The sequence below is a fragment of the Glycine soja genome, chromosome 4, assembly GCF_004193775.1.
Source record: "Glycine soja cultivar W05 chromosome 4, ASM419377v2, whole genome shotgun sequence".
NCBI lineage: Eukaryota > Viridiplantae > Streptophyta > Magnoliopsida > Fabales > Fabaceae > Glycine > Glycine soja.
Window position 1 is genome coordinate 33,810,741 of NC_041005.1, and position 22,061 is coordinate 33,832,801.

General features: G+C 44.2%; 1 pseudogene; it reads left to right on the forward strand.

Moving 5' to 3' along the window:
- The window catches only part of LOC114410756, a 210,811-nt pseudogene that overhangs the window by 153,497 nt on the left and 35,253 nt on the right, over nt 1–22,061 (forward strand).

Sequence of the window (22,061 nt, forward strand, 5' to 3'; positions counted from 1 at the left end):
AGCTTAATAAGTATTTGATTTGCGTTATAATTTTCTTTTCTTTTTTATTTATACTATGTTAGATGCATCTATTATGTATATATATATATATATATATTAATCTCGTAGAATCTTATGCTTCGAGTTACAATTCTATGCTTTATGATTCTGTGACACCTTTTAGATTCAGAGTAGAATCTCGAGTTTGACTTCCATGATCCAAACAACTTATTCCCACTCTCCAATTCTAACTGGGTGCGAATAGTTTATTCTTTTTTTGTGTGTGAAACTCATGTTTATGTTACTTGTAGGTCTGTGTTAAACATGAGAATGATTAGTAAGGAATGCTTAATTGTGCATAAGCAATATCAAGTAAATTTTCTAACACTTGATATATGATTGTAGGGGAGATACAAGGGGCATATCAAATAAAAGTCACTACAAGTGCTCTGGCCTTGTTGCTAACCAGTAGGCACAATGAATTGGCAAATATACATGTCCAGGGCTATCTGACTAAGGTGTTACTATTAATTATTTATTTTTTTGCTCTCTATTTTTCTTCGCCCGAGAGGGTGGGAGTGCTTTCTGAATTCCTTAACTTATTTGTCTCATGAAGTCTAGCAAGGGAATAACCACAAGGTCAAAAGCTAAATCAGCCCCAGATCAATGGGTAATGTTGCAACTTTCTACAAAGGTAATTCTTTTTTATCGTATATAGTGCCTTGTGGAAGACATATGATCATCTATAGAGCTTAGTTGTTTGGACATGTTTTGTTGTTGTCAAATGGTATTAAGAATTGAGTAGAGAGAATAATGAACCTTATTGATCATATATCTGAAAAATACAAAAAAATGATGATTTTCTGTTATAATAGATCTATATATTGGCTAGAGCCAGAGGATCATTACTGATAAGTGTCAGTTATAACTGACAAACAGAAGTGAAATTTAACTAATAAACTAAAAGAATCTAAGATCTAACAGAATAACAGAACTAAAACTAACATTGAGTGTATTTATTTCTTAAGTGAGGAGAGGATCTTACGGATATTTCTAGGGTACATAGAGTGCCAGAGAAGCTACTTAGTGCTGACTCAACACTGACTAAACTCAATAACTAACTTGAGACGCAAATTAGTTATAGAAGAAAAACTAGCCAACTACAGGTCTATTATTAGACAATGAACCTTTTAAACATATACACTTATACTCCCTCACAAACTCAGAGTTATTGATTTTTTATCAATAACTATAATTCTGAGTTTGTCTAGATAAACAAATCTAGTACTAGATAGTGGTTTAGTGAAAACATCTGCAATCTGATCTTGAGCAGGAACATGAGTGACTGCTAAGGAGCAATTCAAAACTTTCTCCTTGACAAAAAAGATATCAAGCTCCATGTGCTTGGTGTGAGAGTGAAGAACTGGACTGGATTATGAGAAAGAGCCACTGCACAAATTGTCACAGAAAATGGTGGGAGTAGTGTAGAGGATTTTTAACTCTCGAAGAAGCGACTGAATCCAGAGAAGTTCAGATTCAGTAGTAGCAAGGCTACGATACTCAGCCTCTGCACTTGATCGAGCCACTAAGGATTTCTTCTTGGATCACCAGGATATAAGATTGAGTCCAAAAAGTGCACATGATCCAAAAGTGGACCTTCTGTCATCAACATCAGAGGCCCAGTCTGCATCATAGGATGCAGAAAGACTGTAGGGAGTTGACTAAGATGCTGGCTGGAGATGTAACCCAAAAGAGATAATTCCTTTGAGATACCTTAAAATCCTTTTGACTGCCTTCCAGTGAGTCAGCAAAAGGTTGTGCCATAAACTGGCAAACTTTGTTAACACTGTAACCAATCTCAGGTCGACTGACAGTAATATACTGTACAGGCCCTTCAATGGACCTGTACAGGCCCTTCAATGGACCTGTACAGAGCTGGATCTTCCATATTAACAGAATCTAAGAGAATGAGAATATGAGAAAACTAAAGTGAGCTGCCATTGTTGATTGTATTCAACCCAAACAGAAATTGAGTGCAATACAGTTTATATAGCAATTGCGTAACTATAACTATAGTTTGACTAACAATATGAATAGAAGAAAAGAAAGAGTTACATAGAGCAAGTATACTCATATACCCCCTGCAAGCTCATGAGGGGTTGACATAATTCTTTTCAACCACTCTGAGATTTGACCTATGAGTAGTGAATTAGAAGGAGTAAGGGCCTTTATTAGGATGTCTGCTCTTTGATCAACAACTAGATCATGAACAACTTGAAGATGCTTGGCAATGACTTTTTCCCTAACAAAAGAATAAATCAAGCTCCATATGTTTGGTTCGAGAATGAATCACAGGGTTATGAGCAAGAGTAACAATGCTCATATTATCACAAAAATAATAGAAGTTGCATAAGGAATATGAAGCTTATACAATAGTGATTTGATCCATGTGACTTCTGTTGTAGCCAAGGCCAAACTACGATATTCAGCCTCTGTGCTGGACCTAGCAACCACAGATTGATTTTTAGACCACCATGAGACTAGATTGGAGCCAAAGAAAACTGTTGCTTCTGAAGCGGATCTTGTGTCATCTGGATCAGAATCCCAGTTAGCATGACAGTAAGCATGTAGAGAAAGTGAAGGTCTAGTAGAGGAAGGGAGAAAGCTTAAACCCAAATTAATAGTGCCTACCAAGTATCTTAGGATTCTCTTTACTGTTGTGCAATGTTGTTCAGTAGTATCAGACATAAATTGACAGACCTTGTTGACAGAAAAATTAATTTCAGGTCGAGTGACGGTAGCATACTGCAAAGCTCCCACAATAGATTTGTACAGGGTGGGATCAGAAAAGGACTCATACCCAGACTTGATTAACGTGCAGCCCTAACCATGGGAGAGGAGATGGAATTAGCTTCATCCATCTTGGTTTTAGTCAACAGGTCTCTTATATACTTGGACTGAGTAGGATTGTGACAATTATGCCATCAACATATACCAACATATAGTTCACAGCCCTGGATTCAGTTGTCGCAACCTACCCTTCGGCGGGAGGGCGACGCGTGACTCGCGGGATGCGTGTTCCACGAAAGGAATACGCGCAGAGTCGCCACCAACGTTTATTTGAGGAAAACGTCGGAAAAACCGGAAAAGACGCGATCTACGAACTTTTAAGTGAAAAGGTTCGGGAGTTGTATTTACGCACGGGGAAGGTATTAGCACCCCACACGTCCGTCCCAAGGGACGACAGCCTTTAATCGAATGTGCAAACATGACCTTGATTTTTTATGTTCCCTTTTAAGTCCTTATATCCTTCATACCCTTTTTATATTTTTCTCTTTTTGTGGTCGACAAGGGTGTTTCCCTTTGCTCCTACGTATTCCTCAATTTGCGATGAGGAAATCAGACCTACGTAGTTCTTTCTTATCAAGTGATTCTTTCTTTTTACTTAAAAGGTGATCATTTTAAGGCGTTGGACCTTGAAAATGACCCATTTTACTTAGTAAGAAATTGAAATGATAAAATTCAAAACCTATTTTTATGGACGAGCTTGACTAGGCGAGTTGATTTTAGCCTTAGTTTCACTTTACTTATTAGTCAATTCAATTAAGAATGAGAAATCCCAAAGAGAAAACGTCCGATTGATTTTCCGCTTTATTTTACTAAAAGATTTTTTTTTAATATTATATTATTTTCTACCTCTTTTTTTGATTTCTAACGTGGTTACGGCACGACCGAACGGTCGGAATTTATTTTTACCGAAGTTAACGGATAATACAATTCAAACGTTCGGTGGAAATTTATTTTATTTTTAGGTTAAGTGAGAAATGACTTAAATAAAATGGCTTAAGCACATCAAAAGGGGGTATAAAAAGTAAATGAAATGAGAATAGAAATACACAAAACACAATGTGGACCACCATGGGTACATAGAATGAATCGAAAAGCTTGGTTCGACGTACTTACCAGTTGAAGATCGAAGAACGATGAAGAACGAATGAAGAATGTCGAAGAACGGTCGAAACCTTTGCGAAATTCTTCATGGAAAACGTTACGGAAACATTTCGGAAGCGCCTCGGCTTAGATTTTCTTCACGGAAACAATTTTTCCAAGCAAATTCGAAAGAGAGAGAAGTGCCTAAGGGGCTGAACCCTTTTCCTTCTCACTTCCTCCCCTATTTATAGCAAAATAGGGGAGATGCTTTCCGCCCAGCTCGCCCAGGCGAGCCAGGTTGCTTCCTTCAGAAGCAACAGCCTTCTGGAGGGCCCAAGTGGGCCTGGGTGCTATTTGCACCCCCATTTTTACTAAGTACACCCCCTCTGCTTTTTTTTGGTGATTCTTTTTTCGTAAAGTTACGGAAACTTACGAATTTCGTAACGATACTTGTTTTCTTTCCGTAATGTTACGGAACCTTGCGGATTACATAATCATCCCCTTTTTGACTTACGGAATGTTACGGAACCTCACTTAATTATGCAACGATGCTTCCATTTGATTTCCGGTGTGTCACGGAAACTTACGGATTGTGCATCAATATTTTTTTGGTTTTCCGGCATGTCCTGGAATTTCACAAATTGCCTAATGATGGGTGCCAAGCACCTCACAAGGACAAAAAAAAAGTCGTATGTCATCAAGCAAAGGTCCCCGGACGAAATTAGGGTATGACAGTTGCCCCTATTTACTTGTCTTTTATTGGAGATAAAAGGAAAGTAAAGATAAGACACTAATTTCGTTCCTCTCGATTTGACGAGAGTCGCGGGTGACCATAAAATCTCCACATGCAAATGACTTGTTGTTCCCGGGGGAACAAAAGGTGCAGAAGACGATGTCAGTCTCTGCATGCTATCAAGCGTTCTGTCTTACAGATAGCAAAAGAATGTTTATACGGATAACCACTCGGGTATTTCCGCCCGTCAACGTGACTCAAAAGTCAGTATGACAGATCTTGTGAGTGCGGAAGATAATGTAAATCTCCGCGTGTCATCGGGCCTGCCGCCTCTGGATGACAAAAGGGTGCAGAATGACCAAATTTTGTCTCTGCGTGCCATCGGACACGACTGTGTCTGAATGGCAAAGGGGTGCGGAATGACCAAATTTTGTCTCCGCGTGTCATCAGGCCCACCGCCTCTGGATGACAAAGGGTGCAAAATGACCAAATTTTGTCTCTGCGTACCATCGGACACGACTGTGTCTGAATGGCAAAGGGGTGCGGAATGACCAAATTTTGTCTCCGCGTGTCATCGGGCCCGCCGCCTCTGGATGACAAAGGATGCAGAATGACCAATTTTTGTCTCTGCGCGCCATCAGACACGGCTGTGTCTAAATGGCAAAGGGGTGCGGAATGACCAAATTTTGTCTCCGCGTGTCATCGGGCCCGCCGCCTCTGGATGACAAAGGGTGCAGAATGACCAATTTTTGTCTCTGCGCGCCATCGGACACGGCTGTGTCTTAATGGCAAAGGGGTGCGGAATGACCAAATTTTGTCTCCGCGTGTCATCGGGCCCGCCGCCTCTGGATGACAAAGGGTGCAGAATGACCAATTTTTGTCTCTGCGCGCCATCGGACACGGCTGTGTCTGAATGGCAAAGGGGTGCGAAATGACCAAATTTTGTCTCCGCGTGTCATCGGGCCCGCCGCCTCTGGATGACAAAGGGTGCAGAATGACCAATTTTGTCTCTGCGTACCATTGGACACAACTGTGTCTGAATGGCAAAGGGGTGCGGAATGACCAAATTTTGTCTCCGCATGTCATCGGGCCCGCCGCCTTTGGATGACAAAGGGTGCAGAATGACCAATTTTTGTCTCTGCGCGCCATCGGACACGACTGTGTCTGAATGGCAAAGGGGTGCGGAATGACCAAATTTTGTCTCCGCGTGTCATCGGGCCCGCCGCCTCTGGATGACAAAGGGTGCAGAATGACCAATTTTTGTCTCTACGCGCCATCGGACACGGCTGTGTCTAAATGGCAAAGGGGTGCGGAATGACCAAATTTTGTCTCCGCATGTCACATGACCTCAGGGTCAGTATGACAGAGATTGTGGGGCGGCCGACAAGAGCAAGGCTCTTGCTCCTGCATATCCTCCAATGAGGAACTCAGACCTACGTAGTTCTAGATAACTTGTGAGACTTGAAAAAGTCTCCACCGGAAGATGCTGACATCTCCGGAAAGGGCGTAGATGACCACATTGGCCTCTGCTCATCAATCACACTTGGGGTCACTGAATGACGAGGTGCGGATAACCGTAAGGTGTCTTCGCGGGTTACCAGATCTGGGGTCATGGTAACAAAAAGCGGTGTGGTCGACAAAAGCAAGGCTTTTGCTCCTACGTATCCTCCAATGAGGAACTCAGACCTACGTAGTTCTGGATAACTTGTGAGACTTGAAAAAGTCTCGGTGTTTTCTTCACTAAAAATGCAAACATGCTTTAGTAAAGAGACAAATATTCCAACTGATTAGAGCAACATATGCTTTTTTCGAGTGAAAAGAACAATGCGTTTACCGGGGAAGGAGAGTATGTTGATGAAATCCCCCATAACCATAAATGAGATTTTGGATGTTAGCATTTCGTTTCTAAATGACCATTTAGAGGAAACACTGGGTTCGACAAAAATAGAAGAAATCCACTCAAAGTGTATCAATCTCGCACAGGTAAGTGTTTTATCCTAATTCCGAACCATAGATATGTCATGACTTAACTTTGCAATTTATTTCCTATCAAATCAAAAATTACATGTGTGATCATGGATCAATAGGACTTCCCTTGGGAATGGGTTCTTTTGATGGGTTTTTCGGCTTTTGTGTGTTTTTCGGCTTTTGTGTGTTTTTGGCTTTTGATTTTTTTGTTGGCTTTTTCCTTTTCTGTTTTTGTTTAGTGCGGGGCGAAAAAGTCGCTAGCGCACAAGATTTTGGTTGGCAATTAAAGGGGGAAGACCATTTTAGGTCGTGGTTTCCTTTCCTTCTTTTTGTTCATTTGGTGACAATTCTGTATTGTTCAGATATTGTTCGGTCCAAAGACCTTTCTGCATATTTCTTCTGTTTTCTTTGATCGGGGACTTTCTTCCCTTTCTTTTTTTCTTTTTTTCTTTCTCCCATTCTTTGATTGGGAATTTTCTTTCTTTTCTTTTTGCTTTTCTCCCACTCTTTGATTGGAAATTTTCCTTCTTTCCCTTTTCTTGCTTCCGAGGGTAAGGATTATGGTGAGTCAGGATTTTGGCTCAAGACTTGTAGAATGGCTAGACATGATACATGTCAGGGTTTGGTTTGGTTCAAGGATAAAAGGTATGCCCCACATTATTTCCATGACACAAATGCAAAAATGATGATTTGGAAATTTTATGCAAAACTCGTCATGCATGCACCTATGTGGACGCTCAAGTGTCAAATTTTTATGCTCATGTGATGCTAGGGCTCAAGATTCGTTTCCTCTATTTTAGTCAACCCAATGTTTCCAAAATATGTTCTTTTATCCATTTGTGCATTCATCCGAGTCCATTTTGGGCGTCCGGGAAAATTTTCACAGCGTTCACCCTTCAGGTGTACACACATTTTTTTTCCAAAAACTAGCTATGATCAGCGAATTTTTCTTTAAAGAAAAGTTGGAAGTCATCTCTTTTCAAAAGCATGTTGGTTTTTCAGCTAGACAACTTATTTTTCTTTTTTCTTTCTTCCTTTTTTATCATTTGTTTATTTCTTTTTCTTGTTTGTTTTTTTTCATGAGGTATTTTGCTACCTAAACATGTGTATATTTTTGTGAGGTATTTTTGCTATATACACGCATATCCAAGGTATCTTGCTACCTAAGCATACATATATATGTTTTGTAAGGTATTTTTGCTATATACATGCATATCCAAGGTATCTTTCTACCTAAACATACATATATATATTTTGTGAAGTATTTTTTGTTTACATACATGCATATCTAAGGTATCTTCACTACCTAAACATACATATATATATTTTGTGAGGTATGACTACCTTCCGAGCTTGCGCTTGTTTTATTTAAATTCCCAGGATCATGAGCAACTAGGTGCGTCCTACTATAAAAAGTGATCAAATAACAAGCATAGATTCAAAAGGTACTAGGTTGCCTCCCAGTAGCGCTTCTTTAACGTCTTGAGTTGGACGCCTTACGACTTGTCGGTCACTGACCTAGTACTTTGCTTACCTTTGGCTTCGGACTTGGTCGCCTATGGGTCGGCCATGTGTCGTAGGCAACGCTCTAACCTTTTTATGGATGAGCTGAGGTGAACTCTAGAGGTGGTGGCGATGTGTCTATTGCCCGCTACCGGTCATCCCAATGCTGCTGTGGTGTTTCGCCCTGCGCCTGCCTGGGGGCACAGTACTTCTTGATGAAAGCTCGATTGGTACGGGGCCTAATGACCTTGTTGGGGCGACGGGCACTCCGTAGAACTGACAGAGGCCCGTAATCAGAGCTGGAAACCCCAGGACCCTATCGGACTTCTTTGGGTCCACCGGGTGTCCTGCGGGCGCGATCCCTGCAAACAATAGATGACATCAGAAATCAGTTTGGACCATATGCATACTTACCTATGTCGGGATGGCATGACCTTGCTGGGGGGGTACGGGCACCCTGTAGGACTGATAGAGGCCCGTAACCAGAGCTGGAAATCCCAGGGCCCTGTTGGACTTCTTCAGGTCCATTGGGTGTCTTTGTGGGTGCGATCCCTACAAACAATACATGGTATCAGAAATCAGTTGAACCATATGCATACTTACCCATGTTGGGACGACACAGACCAACTGATACTTTTGCATGGGGAGATTGGCATTGCGGTCGCTGGGCAAAATGTTGCTAAGTAGCAATGTCATCTATATCTGTGTAAGAGTGTGTCATACCCTAATTTTGTCCGGGGACCTTTGCTTGATGACATGCGACTTTTCTTTGGTCCTTGCAAGGTGCTTGGCACCCATCATTAGGCAATTTGTGAAATTCCAGGACATGCCAGAAAACCAAAAAAATATTGATGCACAATCCGTAAGTTTCCGTGACACACCGGAAATCAAATGGAAGCATCGTTGCTTAATTAAGTGAGGTTCCGTAACATTCCGTAAGTCAAAAAGGGGATGATTATGTAATCCGCAAGGTTCCGTAACATTACGGAAAGAAAACAAGTATCGTTACGAAATTCATAAGTTTCCGTAACTTTACGAAAAAAGAATCACCAAAAAAAAGCAGAGAGGGGTGTACTTAGTAAAAATAGGGGTGCAAATAGCACCCAGGCCCACTTGGGCCCTCCAGAAGGCTGTTGCTTCTGGAGGAAGCAACCCTGCTCGCCTGGGCGAGCTGGGCGGCAAGCATCTCCCCTATTTTGCTATAAATATGGGAGGAAGTGAAGAAGAAAAGGGTTCAGCCCCTTAGGCACTTCTCTCTCTTTCGAATTTGCTTGGAAAAATTGTTTCCGTGAAGAAAATCTAAGCCGAGGCGCTTCCGAAACGTTTCCGTAACGTTTTCCGTGAGGAATTTCGCAAAGGTTTCAACCGTTCTTCGACGTTCTTCATTCGTTCTTCATCGTTCTTCGATCTTCAACGGGTAAGTACCTTGAACCAAGCTTTTCGATTCATTCTATGTACCCATGGTGGTCCACATTGTGTTTCGTGTATTTTTATTCTCATTTCATTTACTTTTTATACCCCCTTTTGACGTGCTTAAGCCATTTTACTTAAGTCATTTCTCGCTTAACTTAAAAATAAAATAAATTTCCACCGAATGTTTGAATTGTATTATCCGTTAACTTCGGTTAAAATAAATTTCGACCGTTCGGTCGTGCCGTAATCACATTGGAAATCAAAAAGAGGTAAAAAATAATATAATAATAAAAAAAACATCTTTTAGTAAAATAAAGCGGAAAATCAATCGGACATTTTTCTCTTTGGGATTTCTCATTCTTAATTGAATTGACTAATAACTAAGGTGAAACTAAGGCTAAAATCAACTCGCCTAGTCAAGCTTGTCCACAAAAATAGGTTGTTGAAGTTTGTCATTTCAATTTCTCACTAAGTAAAATGGATCATTTTCAAGGTCCAACGCCTTAAAATGATCACCTCTTAAAGTAAAAAAAGAATCGCTTGATAAGAAAGAACTACGTAGGTCTGATTTCCTCATCGCAAATTGAGGAATACGTAGGAGCAAAGGGAAACACCCTTGTCGACCACAAAAAAGGAGAAAATATAAAAAGGGTATAAAGGATATAAGGACATAAAAGGGAACATAAAAATCAAAGTCATGTTTGCACATTCGATTAAAGGTTGCCGTCCCTTGGGACGGACGTGTGGGGTGCTAATACCTTCCCCGTGCGTAAATACAACTCCCGAACCTTTCACTTAAAAGTTCGTAGATCGCGTCTTTTCCGGTTTTTCCGACGTTTTCCTCAAATAAACATTGGTGGCGACTCTGCGCGTATTCCTTTCGTGGAACACGCATCCCGCGAGTCACGCGTCGCCCTCCCGCAGAAGGGTAGGTTGCGACAGTTGGCGACTCCACTGGGGACTGTTTTTAGAGAGTTAGGCCATTTAATCTTGTGCAATGTTTTACCGTGACTTATCCCTTTGTTGGTTTCCCTTCATTATGTTCTTGTGTATATAAACTCTTTGTTGCTTTTAGTGCGTTTTAAAATGTATGCATGAGGTAAATATTTATTCATTTGATGCACACAAACACCAACACTATTTGCACACACTGTGAGTGAAAAAGGGCCCTATACCCGGGTTCATGGGAACATAAGGAGCGAAGGTGAATCTGTGATCATGCTAGGTCTCCGACTTGCTTGATTACAGTGAACCCTCATCTAGAGCTTTTCTCTTTGAAAACTTATTGTTGCTAGTAGTCCCTACTGCTGCAATATGTTCTTCGAAGAGAATGATACCTCTAGAAACTATCAAAAGAGATATGACTACCTTGGGGGTTATCACTAAATGCCTAGTTAGTTCTCTCCCTTATAGGTCCCTTAAATAGGGGCACGGAGCAAACACGCTGCGTGCCATTTTTCACAACTGCCATGCATAAGTATCATATACCCCTTTTGCTTATGTTCAGTGAATATTGTCATACTATGTACATTCCCGTATTGCGTCTTTTGCATATGCATCGCATATGGGTTCTGTCTTGATCCCCTCTGTAAACAAACCAAGGAGGGTCCGTGTCGCCTTCTTAAAAACGTATGTTGGGGCGCTTTGCTACCCCTAGACGTTGTATCTAAGAAGGAGACAATTCCTCGGGCCCCCGCATTCCTAGATTGCATCTGTATCATATGCATTCCATCATGCATTCATCCATCTCACCCATGAGATATCGGAGTTTTGATTTGCACCAGCTTTTGTCTCACTTTAGTAAGCATGGGAACAAATCAAACCGGCAAGAGGTTCTACCAAGTCAAGGTTAAAAGCCTAGATACCACCAGCATCAAGGAATTAGGGCGGCTGATGAAACCTCTCCAAATGCAAGCCTTCCGCAAGACTTACGGAAAGATCTTAGAGTTGACCATAGCAGAGGTGTCCATAGAAGCCATTGCATCACTCACCCAATACTACGACCAGCCTTTGAGGTGCTTCACATTCGGAGACTTCCAATTAGTACCAACCATTGAAGAATTTGAGGAAATTCTAGGATGTCCTCTCGGGGGAAGAAAACCATATCTTTCATCCGGGTGTCTCCCCTCTTTGAGCAGAATTGCAACTGTGGTCAAGGATTCAGCAAGAGGTTTGGACCGCATAAAACAGACTCGGAATGGCATAGCGGGCCTACCACGGGGGTACCTAGAAGACAAGGCGAGGGGTATGGCCAATCAAGGAGATTGGGTCCCGTTTATGGATGTGTTAGCTTTGCTAATTTTTGGGGTCGTCCTCTTTCCAAACATGGATGGTTTGGTGGACCTAGCAGCAATCGACGCTTTCCTTGCATACCACCATAGCAAGGAAAGTCCGGTGGTAGCTGTCTTGGCAGATCTATTTGACACATTTGACCGAAGGTGCGAAAAGAGTAGCGCACGGATCATCTGTTGCTTGCCCGCCCTCTGTGTTTGGTTGGTTTCGCACTTGTTCCAACAAGACACAAGGCATCCATGTCCGCTCCTGAGCCATCGCTCGTGCACTGAAAAGAAGAGAATAGATTGGGACCAGCTTTTGGCTGGGATAGGAGGTAGAACAATCAGTTGGTTCCCCCGATGGAAGGAAGGAAAAGAAGGAGTCCTTTTCTCATGTGGAGGATACCCAAACATTCCGCTGGTAGGAATGAGGGGTTGTATTAACTACAATCCCGCGCTCGCTATAAGACAACTAGGGTACCCCATGAGGGGAGCACCGACGGAAGAAAGCATGTCTCCTTTGCTTGTAAGAGATTTCGGCGCACAAAATTTCAAGGCTATACAAAGAGTCCACAAGGCATGGGAAACCCCGTTAAGGAAAGATCAAGATCTTAGGGGCATTCGTAATGGCATCATTGGTGGATACCATGAATGGCTGAAAGTTCATATACGAGGTTTAGATTGGCTCGCCAAGTTAAAAGTCGTCAGCGAAGAGAGTCTTGAAGCACCGGAAGAGGACGAAGAAGTCCAAGCTCTCAAAAGCGAGTTAGGAAAGGCGAAACTTGCCAAGGAGAAGTTCAAGTTGGCCGCTACACACATTCAGAAGGAGTGTGCCGGGTTACGGGAAGAGAATGCAATTACCGCGAGAGCCCTTGAACAAGAGACCAAGAGGGCTCGCAAGGAAGAGTATGGCCGGAATAAATTTCGTGGAGCTCTATGGGGTAGCAATAGTGAACTCAAGCTGCGAAGGGAAGAGAGGGACCCGTCGCGAGCACATAGCATGGTTCTAAAGAGGAGTTAGTTGCTTGTTCAAGGTCCAAAAGAAGCTTGTCTCAGCGTTTATGCGAGACGGAGATCAACATGCTAGCTATCATCGCCAAGTACCAAGAAGAGTTAGGTCTAGCCACGGCCCACGAACATAGAATCACGGACGAGTATGCTCAAGTATACGCGGAAAAAGAGGCTAGAGGAAGGGTGATCGACTCTTTACACCAAGAGGCAACCATGTGGATGGATCGGTTTGCTCTTACCTTGAACGGGAGTCAAGAACTTCCTCGCTTGTTAGCCAAGGCCAAGGCGATGGCGGACACCTACTCCGCCCCCAAAGAGATTCATGGGCTTCTCGGCTATTGTCAGCATATGATAGACTTAATGGCCCACATAATTAGAAATCGTTAGGAAACTTGTATGGTCTCTCAGACCTTGACTAGATACGACTTTCTTTTTGAAATAAAATGAGTTGGTCCCATGTTTCTACTCCAAAAGCTTGTGCAAATCAAATCACTCCTACATTTCATCTCTAGCATGCATTTTCTTTCTTTCTTTACCCACTCCTCACGTTTGGTTTTTTAGGGAAAAACACCATAACTAAACGCGCCACAAGGCATCCCTATCGCACCAGATCCAAATCTAGAACGATGGGTGATCAAGAGGAGACACAGGAACAGATGAAAGCCGACATGTCGGCTTTGAAAGAACAAATGGCCTCCATGATGGAGGCCATGTTAGGTATGAGGCAGCTCATGGAGAAGAACGCGGCCACCGCTGCCGCTGTCAGTTCGGCTGCCGAAGCAGACCCAACTCTCTTGGCAACTGCGCACCCTCCTCCCTCAAACATAGTAGGACGGGGAAGGGACACACTGGGGCACGATGGCAGCCCTCACCTGACCGAGCGGCTTACCCTTATGGATTGCCGCCCAACTACTCACCACCGGTCTTGCAAGACGATGCGGGCCATATTGCTTCTCCCGTCCTTGAAAGAGAGCCCCCTCAACAGCCCGAAGAAGTCCACAAAGACCCTCAAGACTATGCTCGAAGGGATGTCGAGTTCTATCCCCCGATCCCCGAAGGGCCGGCACCCAGCACGTTGCCTCAGCCCAACATCGCAACACAACCAATAGTCTTGTCCACGGAAGGACCGTCCCCGGCGACTAAAGAAAGGAGGAAGCTCGATCTCCTTGAGGAAAGATTGAGGGCCGTGGAAGGATTTGGGGACTATCCGTTCGCAGACATGACGGATCTTTGCTTAGTACTCGATGTTGTTATTCCCACGAAGTTCAAAGTGCCGGACTTCGACAAGTATAAAGGGACGACTTGTCCCAAAAACCATCTCAAGATGTACTGTCGTAAGATGGGCGCCCACTCTAAGGACGAGAAGCTATTAATACACTTCTTTCAAGATAGCTTGGCCGGAGCCGCGGTAGTGTGGTACACTAATTTGGAAGCTTCCCGTATCCGTACTTGGAAGGATCTGATTACTGCCTTCCTAAGGCAATATCAGTACAATTCTGATATGGCTCCCGACCGCACTCAACTGCAGAATATGTTCAAGAAAGAGGGTGAAACCTTTAAAGAATATGCGCAGCGGTGGAGAGATTTGGCGGCACAAGTAGCTCCTCCCATGGTTGAGAGAGAGATGATCACCATGATGGTAGACGCTCTACCAGTGTTCTACTATGAGAAGCTAGTAGGTTACATGCCGTCCAGCTTTGCGGATCTAGTATTCGCCGGGGAAAGAATCGAGGTAGGATTGAAAAGAGGAAAGTTTGATTACGTTTCCTCCACGAGTGCGAATGCCAAAAGAATCGGGGCAACAGGGGCAAAAAGGAAGGAAGGAGATGCCCATGCCGTCTCTTCAACACCCGCGTGGGTCAAACCCCAGCAAACGCCTCAAGGTACCCATCAGTACGCGCAACATCACCCGAGCTTCTCGGCTCATACCGGGAATGCCTCTAGCTCAACACCCGTGCAGCCTAAGGCACCCACCCAGAGGGAAGCTCCCCAAGTTCCAACTCCGAACACGACTCGCCCGGCCGGTAATTCCAACACGACAAGGAACTTCCCTCTGAGGCCATTTCAAGAATTCACCCCACTCCCAATGACGTACGAAGACCTCTTGCCATCCCTCATCACCAATCATTTGGCCGTGGTAACTCCCGGAAGGGTCCTCCAACCCCATTTCCCAAAGTGGTATGACCCTAATGCAACTTGCAAGTACCATGGGGGTGTCCCGGGACATTCCGTTGAAAAATGCTTGGCCCTTAAATACAAGGTCCAACATTTGATGGATGCTGGATGGCTAACCTTCCAAGAGGATCGGCCCAATGTGAGAACCAACCCACTCGCCAATCATGGAGGGGGAGCAATTAACGCCGTTGAGTCCGATAGACCGCGCAAGTCTAAACCTTTAAGGGATGTGGCAACCTCTAGGAGGTTTATCTTCGAGGCCCTACAAAAGGGAGGTGTGATTCCCCATAGTGGGTGTAAGGAGGATTCCTGTTTGCTACATTCCGGCGAGCTGCATGACATGGAGACATGTTTGGGGGTAGAGGAGTTGTTACAGCGGATGATAGATCAAGGTCGACTGGAAGTCGGCAGTGAAGGAGAAGAAGAGTAGCATATATGCATGCAGTCCACGGATGGTAGCAGTGTTGCGAAGCCCAAACCCTTGGTGATATACTTCACTAAAAGCGCAGCTTCGCAAAAGCTCGGACACCCCTTAGCAGCTAAACCTGTTCCTTTCCCATACCAAAGTAGCCACGCAGTACCATGGAGGTATACACCTCCGAGGGAGAAGGAAGAAGAAGCCACCGACGTCAGCTCGTTGTCAGCTAAAGTAACAAATATCACGGGACTGAGTGGTGTGACCCGTAGTGGTCGTGTGTTCGCGCCTCCGGACCTACCAGTCCAACCCGCGGACGTCAAGGGAAAAGGAAAAGTGGTGGAGGAACAAGATGGCGAAGCACCCCACGCTTCGAATAAAGATATTCCGGCAAAGGGCCTCCCGGAGAAAAAGGATGGTAAAAAGGAGGTGTCGCTAGAGGAAGCCAGCGAGTTCCTCCGTATAATTCAGCAAAGCGAATTCAAGGTTATCGAACAGCTCAACAAAACCCCGGCCAGGGTCTCGCTGTTGGAGTTACTTATGAGCTCCGAGCCTCATCGGGCTCTGCTAGTAAAAGTTCTGAACGAGGCCCATGTGGCCCAAGATATCTCGGTAGAAGGTTTCGGAGGGTTGGTCAACAATATCACTGCCAACAACTATCTTGCCTTCGCCGAAGAAGAAATCCCCGCCGAGGGGAGAGGGCATAATAAGGCTTTACACGTATCAGTCAAGTGTATGGACCATATCGTAGCCAAGGTGCTCATCGATAATGGTTCTAGTTTAAACGTGATGCCTAAGAGCACTTTGGGGAAATTACCATTCAATGCTTCCCACTTAAAGCCGAGTTCAATGGTGGTTCGTGCCTTCGACGGCACTCGCCGAGAGGTTAGGGGAGAGATCGATCTCCCAGTACAAATAGGCCCTCACACCTGTCAAGTCACCTTCCAAATAATGGATATTAACCCCCCCTACAGCTGTCTGTTGGGGCGCCCGTGGATCCACTCAGTGGGAGTTGTGCCCTCTACACTCCACCAAAAGTTGAAATTCGTAGTGGAGGGGCACTTGGTTATCGTGTCAGGCAAGGAAGACATCTTGGTGAGCTGCCCATCCTCTATGCCTTATGTGGAAGCCGCAGAAGAATCGTTAGAAACCGCTTTCCAGTCTTTTGAGGTGGTCAGCATTTCCTCCGTGGACTCCTTCTTTGGGCAGCCTTGTCTGTCCGATGCAGCAGTAATGATGGCCCGAGTTATGTTAGGGAACGGTTACGAACCCGGAATGGGTTTAGGCAAGGACAACGGCGGCATAACTAGCCTGATAAACGCCAAAGGAAATCATGGGAAGTATGGTTTAGGCTATAAGCCCACTCAGGCGGATATGAACAGAAGCATCGCGGGAAGGAAGAGCAGTGGTCAAAGCTCGCGTTGGAGACAAGAAAGTGAAGGAAGCCCGCCCGGCCACATAAGTAGAAGCTTTATAAGCGCGGGTCTGGGAGACAAAGGTCAAGTGGTCGCGATATGCGAGGATGATGTTCCGAGTACATTGGATTTGGTACGACCATGCCCTCCTGATTTCCAGCTGGGAAATTGGCGAGTGGAGGAACGCCCCGGCATTTACGCAACGAGCATAATGTAAACCTTTACGGTTTTAAAAGCTCTATAGTTAGGCCTAGGCTTTAGAGTTTTTCCTTTTGTTAAGGCTTTGTGTCTTTTGTTTTTGAATTTATAATACAAGGATCTTTCTTCATCTGTTCCTACGTCTCTACCCATTCTCATTCATTTGCATGTTTACTTCTTTTTCTGAAACGGCAGATCCGATGACGAGTCCCCCGAAGGTACTAATACCTGGGACCCGCTTATCAACTTCGAGCAAGAAATGAGTCAAACGGAAGATGAAGGAAACGAGGATGTGGGACTTCCCCCAGAATTAGAAAGAATGGTCGCCCGTGAGGACCAAGAAATGGGACCTCATCAAGAAGAAACAGAGCTGGTAGACTTAGGAGTTGGCAGTGGAAAAAGGGAAGTAAAGATAGGTACAGGTATTACCGCACCTATCCGTGAAGAATTAATAATCCTGCTAAAAGACTACCAAGACATCTTTGCTTGGTCATACCAAGATATGCCCGGTTTGAGTTCTGACATTGTACAACACCGATTACCTCTAAATCCCGAGTGTTCCCCGGTAAAGCAGAAACTGAGAAGGATGAAGCCCGAAACATCCTTAAAGATAAAAGAAGAAGTGAAGAAGCAATTTGACGCTGGATTTCTGGCCGTCGCTCGGTATCCAGAATAGGTTGCCAACATCGTACCGGTCCCTAAGAAAGATGGGAAAGTACGAATGTGTGTGGATTATCGGGACCTGAATCGAGCCAGTCCCAAGGACAATTTTCCTTTACCACACATCGATATCCTCGTAGATAACATAGCCAATTTCGCTTTATTTTCCTTCATGGACGGTTTCTCCGGTTACAATCAGATAAAGATGGCGCCCGAGGATATGGAAAAGACTACTTTCGTCACCCTGTGGGGGACGTTCTGTTACAAGGTGATGTCCTTTGGACTCAAGAATGCCGGGGCAACTTATCAACGGGCCATGGTAGCTTTGTTCCATGATATGATGCATCAAGAGATCGAGGTCTATGTGGACGACATAATTGCTAAATCTAAATCTGAGGAAGAACACCTTGTCAACCTGCGGAAGTTGTTTGAAAGGCTTAAGAAATATCAATTAAGGTTGAACCCCGCTAAGTGTACCTTCGGGGTCAAATCAGGGAAATTACTTGGTTTCATTGTAAGCCAGAAAGGGATAGAGGTAGACCCCGAAAAGGTGAAGGCTATCCTTGAGATGCCAGAACCCCGTACAGAGAGGCAAGTCCGAGGTTTCCTAGGACGCTTGAATTATATTGCCAGATTCATATCGCATTTCACCGCCATTTGTGAGCCGTTGTTCAAGCTCTTACGCAAAAACCAAACTGATCGCTGGAATGAGGATTGCCAAGAAGCTTTTGGAAGGATCAAGAAGTGCCTTATGAATCCTCCCGTGCTTATGCCACCAGTACCTGGAAGGCCTCTCATTTTGTACATGACAATCTTGGACGAGTCAATGGGGTGTATGCTGGGGCAACATGACGAATCCGGAAAGAAAGAGCGCGTTGTTTACTACCTAGTAAGAAGTCACGACCTGTGAAATGAATTACTCCTTGCTCGAAAGAACGTGTTGTGCTTTAGTATGGGCATCCAAAGAGGAGAGATAAAGGAAGCCATAGTCTTTTCTCTGGGGTTCTATCCTCCATGGACAAGAGTTGCAAAGGGTAGTGAAAATAGTCAGCAAAGAGTTGGACCGTGTAAAGCAAAACAGGAATGGTGGTAGCCGGGAGTACGCGAAGGAAGTGTTTGGAGGAAAGGGCAAAAGGCTTGGCAAATCAAGGGAAATGGGCTTTTTTTTATGACATCTTGGCATCTTTTGAATCTTTGGAGGTGTCCTCTTTCCAATGTGGAAGGTTAAGTGACTAGCAGCGGATTGCACGCTTTCCTCAGGCTTTCATGCATGGCAGGGAAAGCCCGGTCGTCGCCATTATTGGCCATGCATGACACGTTCGCCAGAGATTGAAAGAGCACGTAAAAGATTTTTTTGTTGGCACTGGCTCTCTGGTTGTGGCTGGTTCACACCCTTTCTCCCAAAGAAGGTAGGCCTGGTCTAATCGCTACAGGTCACTGCTCGTTGCGTCGAAAAAGGAAAGGCGAATTGGGACAACTCTTGGCTAGCATGGAGAGGCGTCTGTTAATTTGTTCCTCCGCTAGAAGGAAAGAAGAATCAGGATTTCAGTCTTCATGCCGAAGGATGTCAAATTATCCCCTTTGAGAACAAGGGGGTTGTATAATTATAATCCCGTCTCGCCAAAGACAGCTTGGCACCCCATAGAGGAGTGCCATCAGACCGAAAGCATGCAGCGCCTTTCATCGCAACGAGGTTTCGGTGACCACACGGCGAGGGTACTCCAATGGAGTTCGCAAGGCATGGGATGGCGGCGTGAAGAAAGGACAGAGACTAGGGGAACATAAGGATCATCGGCGGCTATCATAAGTGGCTGAGAGTCCGACACAAGGATTGGTTGGCTCCCAATATCTAAAGAACTGTGAAGGACGCATGAGGTTAAAGCCCCCTTTTCCGGGAAAACGAAAAAAAAGGTGGGGATGAAGGTACATAGCCCCTAAAGGCAGAGCTTGAAAGAGCCCGGGTAGTCGAAGAGAAGTTCAAGTCCATAGCCATGCCAAAGTCTGAAAAAGAGTATGATGACTAAGGGACGTCAATATGGCCACACTGGAAGCTGGAAACGAAGATGGTAATAGGAAGCACACGGGTCATAAGGCATAAGATCTTGAAGGACGAGCTAAAGGTTTGCCTTAGGTCGGAAAGAATTTGTCCGCAAGTTACAGTCGAGGACTGAGGACAATGTGGGCGCATCATCGATGAGTGCTTAAGAGAAAGCTAAATCAGCAGCGACTACGACAAGAGGCTAGAGATGAGTAGCCAAGATATAGCAGAAAGGGATAAAGGGTAATTGATTCAGTTGCCACCAAGAGGCACATATGTGGATGGACCGTTTGCTCTTACGTTGAACAGGATCAAGAACTTCCCGTTGGCTACCAAGGCCAAGCAGTGGCGGAGCCCTAGCTCTGACCCCAAGGAGATCCACGGCTTCTCAGCTATTGTCACGCATATGATAGAGCTTAATGGACCCATATGATTAGAAACGCTAGGAAGTTTGTATTGTGCTCTACAATCTTGACTAGTTAATACTTTCTGAATAAAGTGAGTGTATCCCGCGTTTTTTTACTTCCAAAGACAGTGCAATCAAATCACTCCGGATTTTATCTCTAAGCAGTGCATAATTGCATGACATAAGCATCTCCTCCATGGATCATAATGACATATTCGTTCCTGGATTTGTGTCCGTTATCATATTCCAACTCAATTTTGCATGGTCCATTGGCATCATCATGCATATGCGTTCAACAATACTTTTGTTCTACAACCTGCCATACGCTTTTTTTTCATGTTTCTCATGCGTGATCATGCATTTTCCTCTACAAAACAAAAACAAAAGGAACATGAAAATTCCAATGATGCATTGTTTGTTGCTATATCGGTACCTGAGCACAACCATGTTGGGATCATAAACCCATTTCTAAAAAAAAAAAAAAAACAACAAAAACAAATAAGTGCATGGTACTAATGATGTTACTAGGAATGTGTTTCTTCGGGCATGTCTCAAGTTCATAATTACATTTTCGTCGCATAAGCTTAAAGTATGCCTCGAGTATTCATCGCTACGAGTGTTGTTGAAGTATGGATCAGAATTGGCCATTCTCTTGATTATAGGGGTTGAACCAAGCTATGCTTTTACAAAAAGGTTCATCAAGTCAAGTTGATAATATGGAAGTAATCCGTCTTGCAAATTGGGTGCAAAGATGATCGGATCAGCATAAACTGGCTTCGTCTACTGCCAAACAATATTTAGGATTGTTGATGTCTTTTCATTTCCAGTTTCAACCTGAAAAATGGATTGCATGTTTGAAAATCTAAATTGATTCAACCCAATAATCCACGCGTAAAAATTCGCAATACTTACACTGTACATCATTCCATAATTATGCTTTTCAATTGGTGTGCTTTGCTCAGTACATTCTTCCTTGAAAATAAAAATAAATAAAATAAAATGAAATTAATCATTGTTATCAAAAAAGAAGGCACACGCTTTAACGGCTGCCCTTACGAACTCGTGCTAGACTGTAGAGGTAATGGTGAAGCAGAGAGGTGAAAGAGGAAGATGAAGGCCGAATAGGAGGCCATGAAGAGCAAATGGCCAGCAACTGATGGAGGCATGATGTAGCATGAAAGAAGATAAGAAGGCCAATGCGTTATAGTTGCCTGGCTACTGAGGGCTGTCGCTAAGGTGAACTCCGATGGCTCAATTGGCCTCAAGCAAATGAATCATCCAACCTCAAATATGGTAGGTGCAAGATTTAAGGAAGTACGGATGACCCATGATGTGCAAATTCAAAACAAGCAACGCCTTCCGCCATAATGGCTTTGCCTCCAAACTATACACCACTCACAACTGGTGGCGTACAGTTTCATGAAAATCTCAATAACTCCCACTCTCCATATGCATGTAAGGCCAACAACCTCAATCTTGATCAATGCACATGTCTTCGACCCATGGAGGAGACACATCGGAATCGCCACGAACTAATCTAGCGCGACTTCGAGCCTTGGCCTCGGATATTGCACTGGAAGGGCAAGCAGTTGGTGTATACACTCCAAGACACTTTGGTGGCCTCAGTGTCACCCACAACACACCACCTCATCATTCCAACAAGCGGTTTAAAAACCCTCTCTATGGCAGAAATGGGGAAAGAGGGAAAAGGCTGCAGGGCCATTGGAATGGGGTAAAGATTAATGCCTTTGCTAACCAGTAAGAGTTGTTTCCCTAGTACCCCATATCATCACCCTCCCAAGTTCAAGGTGCTGGACTTGACAAGCACAAGGGGACACTTGCCCAAGAAACCATCCAAAGATGTATTGTCGGAAGATAAAGGCATACGCCAAGATGAGGAACTGCTAATATTTCTTCCAAGAAAGTCTTACTGGGTAGTTGTTA